Here is a 15618-nt window from a genome sequence, read left to right as displayed (position 1 = left end):
CCAAACTTAGCAGAACTAATCAGATTATTGAACAACATGCTAAAGAAGGATTCAAAAGTGAAATGGACAGTAGAAGAAAATCAAGCCTTTGAAGATATAAAATTGGCCCTTACCCAAACCCCAGTCTTAACAAATTCTCAATTTGATAGAGAATTTATCATTTTCTCTTTTGCCTCCCAGCATACTATTGCTGTTGTTTTATTACAGAAAGATGACCAAGGAAATGAGAAACCCATTGCTTTCTTTAGTAGAGCTCTTAGAGATGCACCTCTGAAATATCAGATCATGGAGAAACAAGCTTATGCTTTGGTCAAGGCCATTGAAGACTTTAGGATTTACATCCTTTATTCCCATGTTATAGCTTATGTGCCAAGTCCCATTGTGAAAGACATACTCACTCAAGAAAACTTAGAGGACAAAAGAGGAAAATGGATCGCCAACATTTTGGAATTTGATATTGAAATAAAACCTACAAAACTAATAAAAGGGCAAGGTTTGGCCAAACTAATGGCAGAAGCAAACTTCCAAGCCTTAGACATAAACCAGCTGGACAATGAACCGGAGCTGGCGACTCCAAAGATCAATGTAGCATTTGAACAATCCCCTTGGTATTCTGATATCTGTTATGTGTTACAAAACCTATGTGCTCCCCCAGGATTGTCCAGAACTAAATGTAGGTTCCTAAAAATGAAAGCTTCAAGATTTTGTGTTATGGATGGCAATTTGCTTTGGAAAAACCATGAGGGTATATTGTTAAACTGCCCGATTGAGAATGAGACTAACAATGTCACCAAAGAATTTCATGCAGGTGACTATGGTGGACACTTGTATTGGAAGTCCACTATGGATAAGATACTGAGGGTTGGTTACTATTGGCCCACTGTTTTCTCTGATGTCAAGAAATTTACCACCTCATGTCATAAATGTCAAGTGTTTGAGGGAAAGAGAAAGTTACTGCCACTTCCTTTGAGGCCTATTGCAACAGAGAGACCTTTTCAACAATGGGGCTTGGATTTCATTGGAGAAATTCATCCCTCATCTTCAGGCCAACATAGATGGATTCTAACAGCTACAGACTACTTTACTAAATGGATTGAAGCTGTTCCATGCAGACAAGCAAATGATTCCACTATCATTCAGTTCCTTGAGACCAATATTCTTTCTAGATTTGGTTGTCCTGATAAGATAATAACAGACAATGCTGTTGCCTTCAGATCTAAGAAGATGGTGAATTTCTGCCACAAATTTCACATTACCCTGGGCCATTCTACTGCATACTATCCCCAAGGAAATGGCCTAGCAGAATCATCAAATAAAATCCTTGTAAACATCATAAAGAAAGTGTTGGAAGAAAATAAGAAGAATTGGCAAAAGAAGCTGGTCAATGCCTTATGGGCAGATAGACTAACAACCAAGAGATCAATTGGGATCAGCCCATATGAGTTAGTCTATGGACTAGAAGCCAAATTTCCTTCATCACTAGGGGTTCCTCTCATGAAACTTCTTCAAGAAAATCAAGCTGAGCCCAATGATATGCAAAGAAGGATCAATCAAATAATATGTTTGCAGCAAACTAGAGATCAAGTTTATAGCAGTGTTCAAGTTTTACAAGAAAAATTAAAGAAAGCTTTTGATAGAAGGACTAAGGCAGAAGATTTCAACATTGGTGACAAAGTCCTCAAATGGGATTCAAGAAGGGAAGATAAGGGAAACCATGGAAAATTTGATTCCCTTTGGAGAGGACCTTTTGCTGTTCAAGCAGTACAAGGAAACAATACTTATTTCCTTAAAAGTCTTGATGAAGCTGATTTGGATGAAGGTCCTGTAAATGGCAAGATGTTGAAGAACTATTTTGACTAATATCCATAACTGCAGCCTAAGTTTCCCTTGTACATATTCAGGTGTATATATTACTTTCTGTTAACATGTAAAAATGCAGTTTCTCAAGTTTTATTAGTTATCAGCAAAAGGCAAATAAGTTCAGAGATGCACCAAGAGGGGAAGAGCACAATTTTGAGATTTCAAAGAGAAGTACTCCAAGTTTGGTAAGAGAACTCATGGACCAAGGCATTCTGACCTGTTGTTCTTGGTCTTTCAAATGGAAAAACCATCCCCATGTGGAGCCACTGTTAGCTACCTATACCAATAGGTTTCATATTTCATGATTGATAAATAAAAGTTCCAAATATGCTCTGCTTTGGTGATTCAAAGATCCCATATTTCAAGGAAAGGCAACATGTGTATATAGCTTGATGTTGTCTCAATTTTGATGGATGGTCCAACAACCTAATCTGGATCATGCCATGTTTCAATTTCTTTTGTAGAATAGAGAAAGAAGTCTGTCCAAACTGTTTAATCTTGGCAGACCAGTAGTTAGGTAGAGAACTAAGGTTCCCAACTGCTTAATCTGGGACCTTGGAAGCAATAAGGGTAGCCTTAGATAGAAAGTCAAAAGAAAAAGCCAAAAGAAAAGAAAAGGCACATAAGGGTCTGCAAGTCTAAGTGCACCCTCCATGAAGAGACAAAAAATGCTAGACAAGTAGATGGGTAGGTAGATGGGGTTGCAGAAATGTCATTCATTTCAACTGAATTTTAGTGTTCTAGCATAAAGGAACATCAGTGGATAGAGAAGCTCCTCTTCTCCATCATGTTGCAGCAAAGCAAAGGAGCATGACTAACTCCCTTTTCTCCCCCTTCACATTCATTACTAACATCCCTTCATCAGTTGTGTTCATGAAAGAATTTAAGGTTTTATGTTGGTTCTTATTCCTTTAAAAGCCACATTTCTTGTCTAAAATTCTTTTCATTTTGATCTACTCCCTAAGCTAAGTTGTTTTTATATAAACTTAGTGATATCACTCCTCATTCACCTCTTCCATTCATATTAACCCCTAACTTCTTATTATCTAAATCCCCTATGTTACCCTTTCCCTATTATTATAAACACTATGGTGTATAAACCCCAAGCATTCTATAAATATCCCTTCCCCCCTGGCATTATAGCCATATGTTCACAGTCAGGGATTAGATTGACATCTGGTCAGTTTAAAAACCCAAACCCTACCCCTCTTCCCCCTTCAGAAGTTATCTAAACCATTAACCCCTTCATTTGCTAAAGAAACTTGTAAAAAACCCCATTTTCACCCCTAACCCGCTTCATTTGCAAAATATACATAAAAACCCACTTTTCCCATTTTACCCAAAGTATTGGCGCAATGCGCGTTTTGATAAAATACATTGAAAAGTCATACAAATTCGCCAAAGTCCACAGTCCCGCTGGGTGCGCTTTTCAAACGAATATATTATTTTAATCCCCGCCCACGTCCGTATCAACCTGGCACCTTAACGATCCGTCGACCGTCGAATCTGGCCCTTTTCATCCGACGGCTCTCATGCATTTCAGACCGGGCCCGACGTCCGTAAGTTACCATCCGAAATTTGTCAGAGGGTGACGTCAGGCCTCGGGCACGCGTCACCCCCAAATCGTATCGGAGCGCCCTCTGACAATTCCGCTTTCGTATAGAGAGCGGTGCAATATTATACCGCTTACCGTTTCCGGTATTTGTGAACCCACCTTGCCAACGTCACTACCATGTCACTACCACGTCATTACCGCGTCACTGCTACTTCACCGCCGTGTCAGCGCCCCCGTCCGCCACTGCTCTGACCTGCCCGCCACCTCACCATCCCCGTGGACCACTCTCAAGCCTCCACGTCACTCGATGACTTCATCCGACCTTGACCCCACCTGATGACGTCATGCTGACGTCATCCAAAAAAATGCGCCAAATAACCCAAAAATCCATATTTCGGCCGAAAAATCGTGTTTTTCATTACTTTTTCAAAAAACGACTATTGCACCTCTACATGTATTTTACGACCAAACAAGCGTCAACCTACTGAATTCGACCCGAGGACCGTTGGTGTGCCAATTCCACCTGCATTTGTGACTATTGCCGACAGTTTACCAGGTATTTATCCCAGTCATTCCCTCTGCGCCTGGTTTTATCCTGCATTCTCCAACAATAGCTTAAAGAGTAAGAAAACACTGTGTTTACCGCTAAATCCCATGTGGCTAGCCTCCATTTTCAGTTGTAAAGTCGAAATTCGCCTGCAGAGCCTTGTTTACCCGAGTTTTCGCAAAACATACAGTTGCTTCGCGCATTCGTGAACTGAGAACCCAAGCTGCACCAATTCACCGTAAAGAGAGTTTTTAAGGCCAAGCATTTGCCCTATCAGTGCTTTGTGCAGTATTTCAATTGCTGCCATTGCCATTTTATCCTCTGTTCCTCAGTAAATCACCTCTCTTTCCAAGAAATACTCCTTTGTGTTTCTCTGCACAGTAACACCAGTTCATACCAACATAATCCTAAAGTAACCATGGATGCACCAGTAGCTCCTGTAGCCTTGAATATTGCTCCATTAAATGCCCCTCAGAGAGAATTGGAATGGAAACCATTAGCAGACCTGGATTATCAAATATCAGAAGAAATGCTAATGCACAGCAAGTACCACATCCACTTGTTAAACGAATTGAAGATTAAACATGAGACTGGAACAGATGTATTGGGCATTTGGGATTCTTTCCTCCCTATCTTCAAGCTCCCTCAGGTCAACCAGTTTCCTGACCTAATCCACCTATGTGTTGACTGCTACGACGCCACTCAGAGGGCTGTGATTGACCCTTCAGGCTCAGTTGTTTTCTATGTCACCCCTGAAGCCATCAGAGAGATGCTGCACTTCAAAACTAAGAAGAAATTAGTTCCTTTATCACTGATTGATCTGATAAAGCAAGGAGCTAAATTGACAGATGCTCAGGTCACCAAACTAAATCAATTGTACATTGACTCTGACACCGTGAAGTACCCTCCCATTTCTCATGTTTACCTCAACCAATTGGGCAGGGACCTTGTAGACATGATCAGTCCCATTCTGGACTATAATTCAATTGACTTTGTTGATGAAACTGTACTGGTGATGATGCTCATGTTTTCCCCTGGCAAGTCTCCAATCTTCTATGACTATGCCACCTACATATCTGACAAAATACATGAGCAATTGATGAACTTGTCAAGAGAAAGGGTGTTCAGATACACCTCCTATATCTACCACTTATCTTATATTATCAACATGAGAAATTTCCTTTTGTTTTGAAAAGAGTGGATGCACAAGGAAATCCAAGGTCAGTAGTCTATTAGTCCTCTGCTTTCCACTGCAGATCTTGTTCTCCATACACTTATTGTGAGTTTATAGACCTTTTCATCCACCCACCCATGTCTCTGCTTCTGAGCTCACCTCCTCCTAGACTAACTGATGAGATGCAGAGAGTCCTTCAGTTATCTAAAGCATACAACATTGGGGATTGGTACTATTACCAAAACCACACAGTCATCAGAATATATGGGTGTTAGTTGCCCCCATACAGATTGCCCAAATATGTGCCAGATTGTTTGCCCTTGAATACTTCAGGCAATTTGGGAATGCTGATGTGCTACATTTTTCAGGCAAAGGCAAGAAAGCACAGCTCAAAGTAAGAAACCAATTAGGCCACTTCATTTACAACAAAAGGAAGGAAGGTTGGCAAGAAGCAGATAGAATGCTAGAATCCCTTGGCCTACAGACTAGTTTCCTTTGGAAACCTTATGACCCCAATCACTTCATAACTTTAAGAAGGGTCAAGTATAGGCTGGCCAGTTATGACCACGTAAGGTTGCCTCACATAGAAAAATATGCAAATCAAATAAAGTGGAGGAGAGGCACCTTAGAGGAAGCTGTCACACAAGAAGAATTAAATCAAAGAGCAGTTAAAAATCTCCAAAAGATGGCTGACTTAGAGCTTTGTGCACAGGTATTTGCTCTTCCAGGCACTCAAGTGGGAGCAGCTGCCTCATCCTCCACAGTACATCAGCAAGCAGCCAAAGCTACTGATCAAACCTCTAGCAAAGGCAAAGAGAAAGAGATGGAGCCAGAGCAGCCACCTCATGAACAGGTACAACAACAACAAGGGGGGCAGCAAGAAAAGGAACAGCTAGTGTAAAAAGAGCAAACATCACAGGCCCCAAAATCCACCGGGCAGCAAGCTCAGGACACTTTGCCTCCTAGGCAGGAGACAACAGTGGAGGCCTCAGTCCTCCAAACCCCACAAAAAGAAGACATAAGTAGAAAGAGGGATAGAGAGACTCCCCTCACAACATCAACAACTCAAGGGGAGAAAAGACACAGAATGAATCCCCTCTCAGAGGAAGAAATGCCTATAGGGCAATCTTTGGGCATGGGCCCACCTAGTATGGAGGCATCTTCAAGTTCCTTCCAGCAGGAACAAGAGAGGATGATCGAAGGAGAAGTCAGCTCCTCAAGCCAGCAAAGAGGAGGTGAACTGGGCATCAAGCAACAATTCATTGATATAAAGAAGAGGAATGAGCCCATAAGAATACAACTATATAACCATTTGTTGAAAATGGCTCCCACTAACCAGCAAAGACTAATGTCTGCATATGATGTCCAGGAGGGCAAAATGATCATGAGCCATTTTACGCCAGCAGTGTTGTAGCCGCAGTCAGCTGCAGATTACATAAGGACCAACCTTGAGGTCCTTGCCAAGGACATCCACCCAATGGATCAAATCGAATTACATAAGCAAACAGGTGAGATGGTGTATGCCTCCTTGGCGGATAAGACATTGGTGAACTACAAGCTAGAAAATAGCCTAAATAATACAGCTGCCCAACTTGAGTTGGAGAGAGCATCCTCTAAAGCAAAGGACAATAGAATCAAAGCCTTAGAGGAGATAATCATAGAACTTGGGCATGATCCCAAGGACATCAAGGTTGTACAAGCATTATTGAAGTTAAGAGATGCAGATATGGCAGCACTAAGGAAAATGGTAAAAGTCCCAGCAACCATTCACCCACAAACTGGATAAGTTGCCCAGCTGAGACATGACCAAGATGCAGCAGCTATGCTGGTGTCACTATACAAACAGCTGATCCAGACACAGGAGAAATTGGGAGAATCAGAGGCTGCACAGGCTGCACTGCAGGCAGCATTACAACAAAAAGAAGGAGGACAAACATCTCAGTCTCCTCCAGAGATAATCAACCTTGAGGAGCCTCCTCAAACTGCTGCTCCTCCCACTCAACGGACAGAACAGGCAGCGCCTTCCACATCAGCACCAGCGCCAACAACAGAGCAGGCTCCAAGCCTGGACATGCAGAAACTGAGAAATGAAATCCAAGCCCTGGAAGCCCAAATGGAAGAATTAAATGAGGCCAGGGAAAATTTGGTCAAGTTGAATGAAAGATATGATAAATCAAAACAAAGTGTTGCTGAGAAAGGAAGAGAGATAAAGGCTCTCAAAGAGAAGATAAAGGAGCTGGAGAAGGAGCTCACACTTGATAAAGTAGTGGCTGAACTCAAGACAGTCCTATGGGTCAACATTGGCCAATCCATAACTGATCAATGGCAATACATTGAGACCATTCATGAGCAAATAGAGCTCATAGGGAAAGCACATAGAGAAATCCAAAGAGCAAGGGCATCTCTAGGCAATATGCCTGAGGTTGCCAACAGAATGATTAATGTGCTTAATAACAGAACAAGTGCTCAGCTGGCAACAATGGGAATTTCCAACAGGACTGAGACCATTTTTCTAATTAAAAGAGTCCTAACACTAAGAAGCCTAGTACAAACACTAGAAAGAAGAAGCCAGGATATGCAGACAGAGGTTAATAAATTCATGGACAAATTTGTAGCATTGCAGAACAGAGGTCTTCCTAGCTTACTGAACAGTGCAGGAAGACTACTTTCCCATGAAAATTATGCCAAAAGGGTCAACACATTTGCTACAAATCAGATTACAGAAAGGCCCAGTACTTCAGAAGAATCAGGGCCAGCATCAGGGTAGAGTTTCTACAATAGGGTTGAGAACCTATTTTTCATCATGGATGAGATCAAACATTTGTTTGAAGTGCCTCCAAATTTCTATAAATACACAGAGGGAGATGAGACTTTAGAGGAAATTCTAAGACATCAATTGCCCACACAGGAAGTCTGGACCAAAATGATACAATTAATATTGTAAAACTAGAGCCTATAATCAAGTTTTCTCATTGAAATATATAAGTTATCATGCACAGGAAAATTTTGATAAAATCAACATGTATGGAGAAGAATGGGCTGAGCCAACTCAGCAAAACTATTCAGCCACTAAAGCAGCACTGACAGTGACAGGTGACAGGGCCGAAAAGCTACAGGAGGACAGAGCTACAAAGACACGTCATTCATCATTTATAACAGAACATTCAATCGACTCAGTGGCCTCCAAAGGTCAAAAAGTCTTCTGACAGAATTATAGAGCATTTATTTTGTATTCAAAGCTATAATAACTTCTTATCTGTTGTTCTGTACAAGTTGGTGAACATATTTATTTCTCAGATGACTCAATGCTTCAGATATTTTGTATCACCGTTTGTATATATTCCCCCCTCACATAAGCTTGGAGGGGTTTTTTTTGATTTCTCTTCTAGAGTTTCTTATGCTGTAAATTTTCAGAGTATTAATACAGAGGCTGATGGAATTTCCAAAGCTCTGCGTTATCTGAGTCGTTGTGGTGTTTTGCTGAATGTTACAGGATTCCCGCGTACTTCATGGCACAATAAGTTTTCCTTAAAAACTCTTCGTTATGTGTTTTTTTTGTTATCCTTTCATAGCTCATTCATGTTTCTGTGTTTCATAGTTAATGGCAGAGAAAAAGAATAGTTCCAGGATTTATTCACAGAGTACCCTAAACTCAATCTATGCTGTTAGAAATGTCTTTCTTCAGTTATAGTCATAAGGTGTAATTCTTAACTGCTGCACCTCCAAACTATATCTTTCACAGTGATTGTTGTTTCAGGAATTCAAGTTTGCTCCTGTGCAATATATCTCTTTCTTACACCCCCAGCTTAGTGGAGAATTCTTAATTGCTTTTCACTGGTTAAACACACCTCATAATCACAATTCCAATTTTGTTTCATGATGTATTTAAATGGCCTTGCAGTTTCAGCAACTCAACTCAATCCATCAGACAACCTGTAGCCACAGACTCCATTGCCCAATGGACTAGAATTATATGAAGATTTCCACCTTAGGTACAGAAGACATCCCTCAACCAAAACACAAAACCAAACCCTGAATTCATAACTAGCCTAAAATCTTCAGAAAACAGAGACAAACCTTAAAGAGAGAGCCCTCTCTGATTACAGTTTGGCTAGAAGCTGTAATCCAAAGATTGGTTAGTGGTTACCCCGGCCGTATTCCCTTGGGAGTCAAAGGGAACAACCTGGGTGTTAACAGGAAGGGTCATGTGTATGGATCCATGGTATGGACGCAACCATCCGAATAGAAGGGATCATGTGTACAATCATGAATAGCTAATAACTCCACGTAACCTAAATTTATCAGACGAAACCAAGGGTCTTCATTTCTATCCTGATCAAACCAAAGTACAAATACCACCATGTGAATAGAGGTGTTAGAGTTAAACATGGTAGAAAACCACCTAATTACCAGTCAATGATGTAAACCGTTAACATGGACGAGAGAAAACACCAATAATGATGATGATTATAAAGGTACAACAACACAAGCCACGAGTGTGAACAATAAAGCTGAATTCGAACACTTGTAGAATCATTTGATCGAAGGCCAATGATGTGAGCCTATCGTCGAATGTGAATAATTTTCCATTGAGGCATGCAAGATCTAAGGTAATGAAAGGGAGTTTCTGGACCATCTTCCTAGATAATGTGCTGGAGTCGACAGGAAGTGATTTGTTTGGGAAATAATGTCCCACATGATTGACATGAAACATAGGATTTTGTATGGTTGGTAAGAGTGATTGATGATTGTTGTAGAAAATTCAAACAAGGTATAAGAGGTTTGAATTGCAGATGGGGCTTCCCTTGAACCTATCGGTGACACGACTCTAGAATTTGGTTGCATTTGACTCAACATAGTATCATAGGTCATGATGATAATAAGATATAATAAAATGATGAGAAAATGGAATCCCAAAACCCAGGAAGGTAAGTAATGAAGTGAGGATAACCCAAATCTGATATGAGATACAAATAAGTTTCATGTTCAAGAGCGACATGATGTATGTATACAAAATACAAGATATATGTTTACTTCTATTTTCTACCCACTATTTCTAGTGAGTACCTCATTATTTGTGATCTCAAGCTTGAAGAGGATAGCATATGCTTGTCATACAAGTTCATCCTTCGGATGAATCCATCCTACTATTTTTAATGAGCCCTAAGAAGGAGTATCTTGGTCTCGTCATAGTGACAAGTCCTACGTTGTTTCAGTTTTATGAGTCTGATGGAGGGGTAATTCGATGTATTTTTCATGTTTAGAGAGTGCGAAAAATATGTAAAACAAAAAATCCAGAGGCCCCTTTTTGTAAATAGTCTCTTGAATCCAAAAACGTAGAAAATCATATTCAAGAGAACCTCTTAGCCATGTTTGACTAAGATATTCCCTTTTTGTATCTTATCTATCTGAGTCTGGAAAAAGGTTAAAATTATACTGAGTAGACGTCTCTTGATTTACTTTTACGAGTTTGAAAAGACAAGTGCTCTACAATATTTTCATATTTTTGGAGTCTGAAAAGAGCTCAAAGAGGACTCCACCTGGAGGAATGAGTGGTCTAAAAGGATAGCTATTGGTTCCGGTCATGATGGAACCACTCAAAACATGTAACGGTCAAGAATCACATTATAAGGGGATTTGTTTAATTTTTAACGAGCTTGAAACAAGTAAAGGAACTCTGCTCTAGGAACCTTGATTCATTTTTTAAGGAGCTTGACATAAGAAAAGGAACTGTGCTCCAAGAACCTTGATCATGGCCCATAAGAGGCCATGGTTTCCAAGAGGTTCTCATCGGATTGGAGACCAACTCTCTGGAAGGGATACATATCAAGGGATCTAATGGAAATGTTAGACTCCAATGCCCCAAGTACACAATGCACTATATCATTGACTAGATCATTAGTAGACATGAGAATGGAATAGGTTGGCACATAACTAAGCTGTGGCGGGGTTGATCCCACATTCATACGAGGAAAATTTAGGGAATATGGTTGATTGGGAGTCAAATTACGAAAAGCAAACAAAAGCTAATCAATGACCACAATTTTTCCTTCATGTGAGAAACATATGCCATGAAAGAGAGAAGAGACAAGAGCTCCCATGACATAAAAATAGGCATGACCAAGGAGTAAATGAAAATCCAAAGGGCCCTGGACAACCATGACATCAATATAGATGATCTTGCCTCCCAAAATAATAGAAAACTTAGCAAGGATCCCTAATGGTTGCCTGTTTCATCTGTTAAAAGCCAACATATTGTGGGCAATAGGCACAAGCTGCAGAGAACCTAAATATTTCCAAGTAGTTTAGGACAAAATACTAATAGATGCACCTTCATATATGATTTTGCTAGGTACGGGTATATTATAAGACTGTACTATGATTTAGAAGGGTACCTAAGAAGGAAAACGATATTCTGCCAATTGACTCCAATCAAAGGAAGTGACTAAACTACATGGAGAGGATGCCTTAGAATGGGAGAATTTCCCTATTGTGTTATGGTATCAAGAGGATACCCCCCTATACCATGGGAATAGGAGAATCACCCCCCTGTATCGTGCGCATAGGAGGATTTCCCCATAATTATTTGGAGTCTAAAGAAACCAAAATAATTTGAGCAGTACAAAATTCGCTCTCTATAGGATAGATATGATCGAATGAAAGTGGAGACAATCAAATATTTTTTCGACCAATGGTTGGTTGGAAGAAAATCATGAGACCCACATTCATGGAGAGTGGGATTAAGCAGAGATGAGTTCTGATCAATCACTTGATCAACTAGTGGAGAATCATGGGAAAGCTTCTAATAACTAGTTGGAAGATGAGGTTGAGAAGCAGTAAGGTTATCCAACACTTTGGAAGCTTCATCCATATAAGGGAAAAGGTGAATAGGATGATTCCCTTCACATAACCTACAGGGAAATTTGATTTTACCCTTTTTTCCCATGGACCTTATTATTACTAGTTGAGGGTGTGTCACCAATATGATCTCCAGAGGCTAATAATAAAGGTTATTTTGAGCCCGTCGACCACACTTCTAAAACCTTGCGAATACTAGGATAATATCTAAGAAGGTGACCACTCTTACAAAGCTTGCAAGGGAACATCACTTTATGGGGATGATTAGAAGGTTTTTCCACATCAGTTGCATCTATAGCACTGGTTTGTGGGTTGCCCCCTTTCTTATCCTTCTTCTTTTTAATATTCATTTTCTTCTTCTTCTTATCCTCCTAGTGTTACACAACATTTTGTCACTGTCCCTGTATTTCCCATCCATGATCCTGGAGGACCTATACAGTGTACCCGACATGCATTCCTATCATGAAGAAACTCCCATTGTTTATCCCAGTTTACAAGACCAATGCTAATGACCCGTGTCCTCCTCGCACCGATATGCAGGGTTTACAATTGTCCCTAGTGCCGATCGAATCTACTGAGCCCTTTCTCATTCATGCTGATCCCCTTTTGGAAAGTTTTCTAAATATGGAGCTGAAGCTTCCAACTCTAGAAGCTTCGTAACGGAAGTCTGGTAAAAGGTTAGGCTGGATGGAGTCGAAGAGATCAGTTTGGGATCCTTTCCCCTATTAGGATGGAGCTAATCCAAGAGATAAGGCCTTCTACCATGAGAAGAGGAACCATCTCCCCTCCATCCCAGCTATATAAACCTCTCCTTTTCCCAAGCACAAGTTAGATTTTAGTCCTAATTAAGTTCTGGCTGAGGTTTTGATTTTGGAGTAGCCAACAAGCTACCCATAGTTTGTAGCTTTCTAGTCTATGTTTAAGGGATAATTGTGAGTTTGGCTTGGTGTGAAGACTAAATGGAAGAGCCTTGAGACTACCATTATCGACGGTATCCATGAGATGCTAGCAGAAGTGTGGGAACCCGAATATGTAGGAGGAGAACAACAACATCAAGACATTTGTTGTAATCTCTTCTTGAACTAATATAGATGCAACTATCGATTGATTTCCTACATGAAATTTCATCTGACATATTTATGGCTTAATGTTTCTTGAACTGTTAAGTGGGTTGAATAGAATATTGTATGCTATTACATTTGTTGTTTGTTGTTGTTTGCTTGTTTCAGGTGTGCAAAGGAAGGAAATGAATGATAGCTAGAGAGAGGAAGCATGATCATTACCAAGCAGAATAGCGTTCTAAGAGGTAGGCCCTCTTAATTGATTCTATCCTAAGGAAATCTTCCATAGATTGTCTGTTTTTGAATAGACCCTCTCTCTCAGGCTAGAGGAATTGTTTGTGTCTACACTTAGAATTTACCTGCATCACAAATTGGCAACCATACTTAGGGATCCAATCCTTCTATTTGATTGATTGTAATTTCAAGGTTTTATGTGAACCTTTCTAGTATCACCATTTCCCTCTATTGTTCTCTGCTTTAGCTGGTCTACTGCTCCAAGTCTGAAATTTACAGTAGCATTTACCGGAAGAAATTTTTATTTTTTTCCTTTGAATCCTCAGTCAACGCAGTTTTTTGTAAAATAGTTGCACCGATCGGATTGAATTTCACCAAAGAAGTCACACCGAACCCCCTCTAGCACTTTTTGTCAATTAGGAAGTCATTTTGATTCCTGAAGGTGAAGATCAGGGTTTACCCTACATCATAGCCAATGTGTCTTGACCTTCTGATTTCTATCTCTTAGCTTGTTTTGACTATGTTCTCCCTGACTGGAAAGCTTCATTAGCTTGGTTTGTGTGCTTCTTTGGTTTATCCCACTCTCTTATGTGTTAAGTCTGGCCCTATGTGAAGTTCTTTCTTATTTTTTCTTTGAATCCCTCAATCAACACTACTTGTAGCCTAGCTAGTCAGGACGATTAGCCCATCAGCACTAGTTGTAGTATGGCCAGTCGTGTCGGTCATGCCGATTGACACTAGTTGTCAGTTAGGTAGTCACTTCAGTCTGTGAGTTAAGAAAAAATTAGAATTTATCCCATTCTGGTGCCAGTGTTTCTTGACCCTCAAACTCTCTTCTTTCGCCCAGAAGTGATTAGGATGCTTTGTTTGTTGCTTTTGATTGATTGGTTGGGTTGAAGTTTCATTGCTTGATTGTTTGAGTTGTTGGATGGTTTCTATGGCCCTAGGGAATCTAGGTCAATCAATGTTCGTTTTTTTATTTATTCATTATGAAAAGTTTCTAATTTTCTACTTCATTTAATCCATCTTTCAGTCATGACATATTCATTTCTTCATTTTCAATCGAATGAGTGAAAGGGCCTCGTTTGTTCTCTTATTTTGAGTGTCTCTTTTCTCATTTCGAGCATAGATTAGATTAATTGGTCTGTTGATTGAAGCATTTATGTCTTTCGTTTGTTCGATTAAGGGAAGAAGTTGCTTTTAGTTTCATTTATCATGCTTTGGATCTGATCGATGCTTGTTTGTTCGGAATTGTGGAGATTTTCATTAAGAGTGCTTTATGTGAAAGATTCATTTTCCATTTTATGAAAAGAAGAACATCATTCTACTTTACTTAAGCAAAAACATTGCATTAGTAGTGTCATTAAAAAGCTATAATTGCATCATCATAAGCATTGGAAATTAAATGAAACTTATTTTGTTGTTAAGGGAAGAATAAGTGCATTTAGGACATGTATTAGTGAAATTTTTCATTCTTTGTTTGTTGCATTGATTATGTGTTCTCTATCCCTCAATTAGTGCTAACTTTCATCGAAGAAAGATCTCTTTTCTCATATAGATTTACATAGGAGTTTTGTCAGATGATAATGGAAGGGCCTTTTAATTGAAACCTAATTCAATATCAACTGTTAAAATCTATTGAATTGACCTAAGGAAACATTGACACTTAACACTCACATTTAGAGGTCTAGGCTAGAGACTTGTTCCGGCATCTTTAAACCTAATAGTTGTCATTCGCTTCACCACTAGACAACGCTAGTACGGACTTGTGTTCCCCATACCATGGAGTATATAAAGGGAGACCCCACTAGGTTTCAATCCTTTATCCATAGGAAGCTAAGTCTACCGCCTTGTAAGTGTGATATACCGAACACGGCATTAGGGGATATCGCCTGCCTGTACTTCTTGGTTCGCTAGGAGGTATTCTGCAGTTCATGGTTACCTAGTAATCCTTTTGCCTAGACTATCCTGAGTAGACATTTTGGTATTTTTGACTCTTTAAACTTAAAATATGACCAAGCACTTGTCCTTTCGTGCTGGTTAAATCTGAAAGATACTAGAGTCACCTTTCGTCCTTTTCTCAACTCTTAAAATATGAAAAGGCAAAGTTTTGTTTCAATGTCTTAAAATTAACTGCCCACGAAATATTCCTGGTTAAAGTTATCTTCCTCAGTAATTCTTTAGGTTCGATTTCAATGGCAACATTTCCAGAGTCTACCAGTCACGGATTCCCCTCGGATGGGAATCCTAGTCCTTTCCCTTCTATTGGAAATGCTAGTGCTCCTTATATGGCAACATTGTCCCATCCTGGGTTAACCATTGCTCTACC

This window comes from Pinus tabuliformis, chromosome 1_2 (genome assembly GCF_031772625.1).
Source record: "Pinus tabuliformis cultivar Carrire ecotype Pingquan chromosome 1_2, CPIR1, whole genome shotgun sequence".
NCBI lineage: Eukaryota > Viridiplantae > Streptophyta > Pinopsida > Pinales > Pinaceae > Pinus > Pinus tabuliformis.
The sequence above is the reverse complement of the archived record's forward strand: the minus strand, read 5'-3'. Positions refer to the sequence as shown.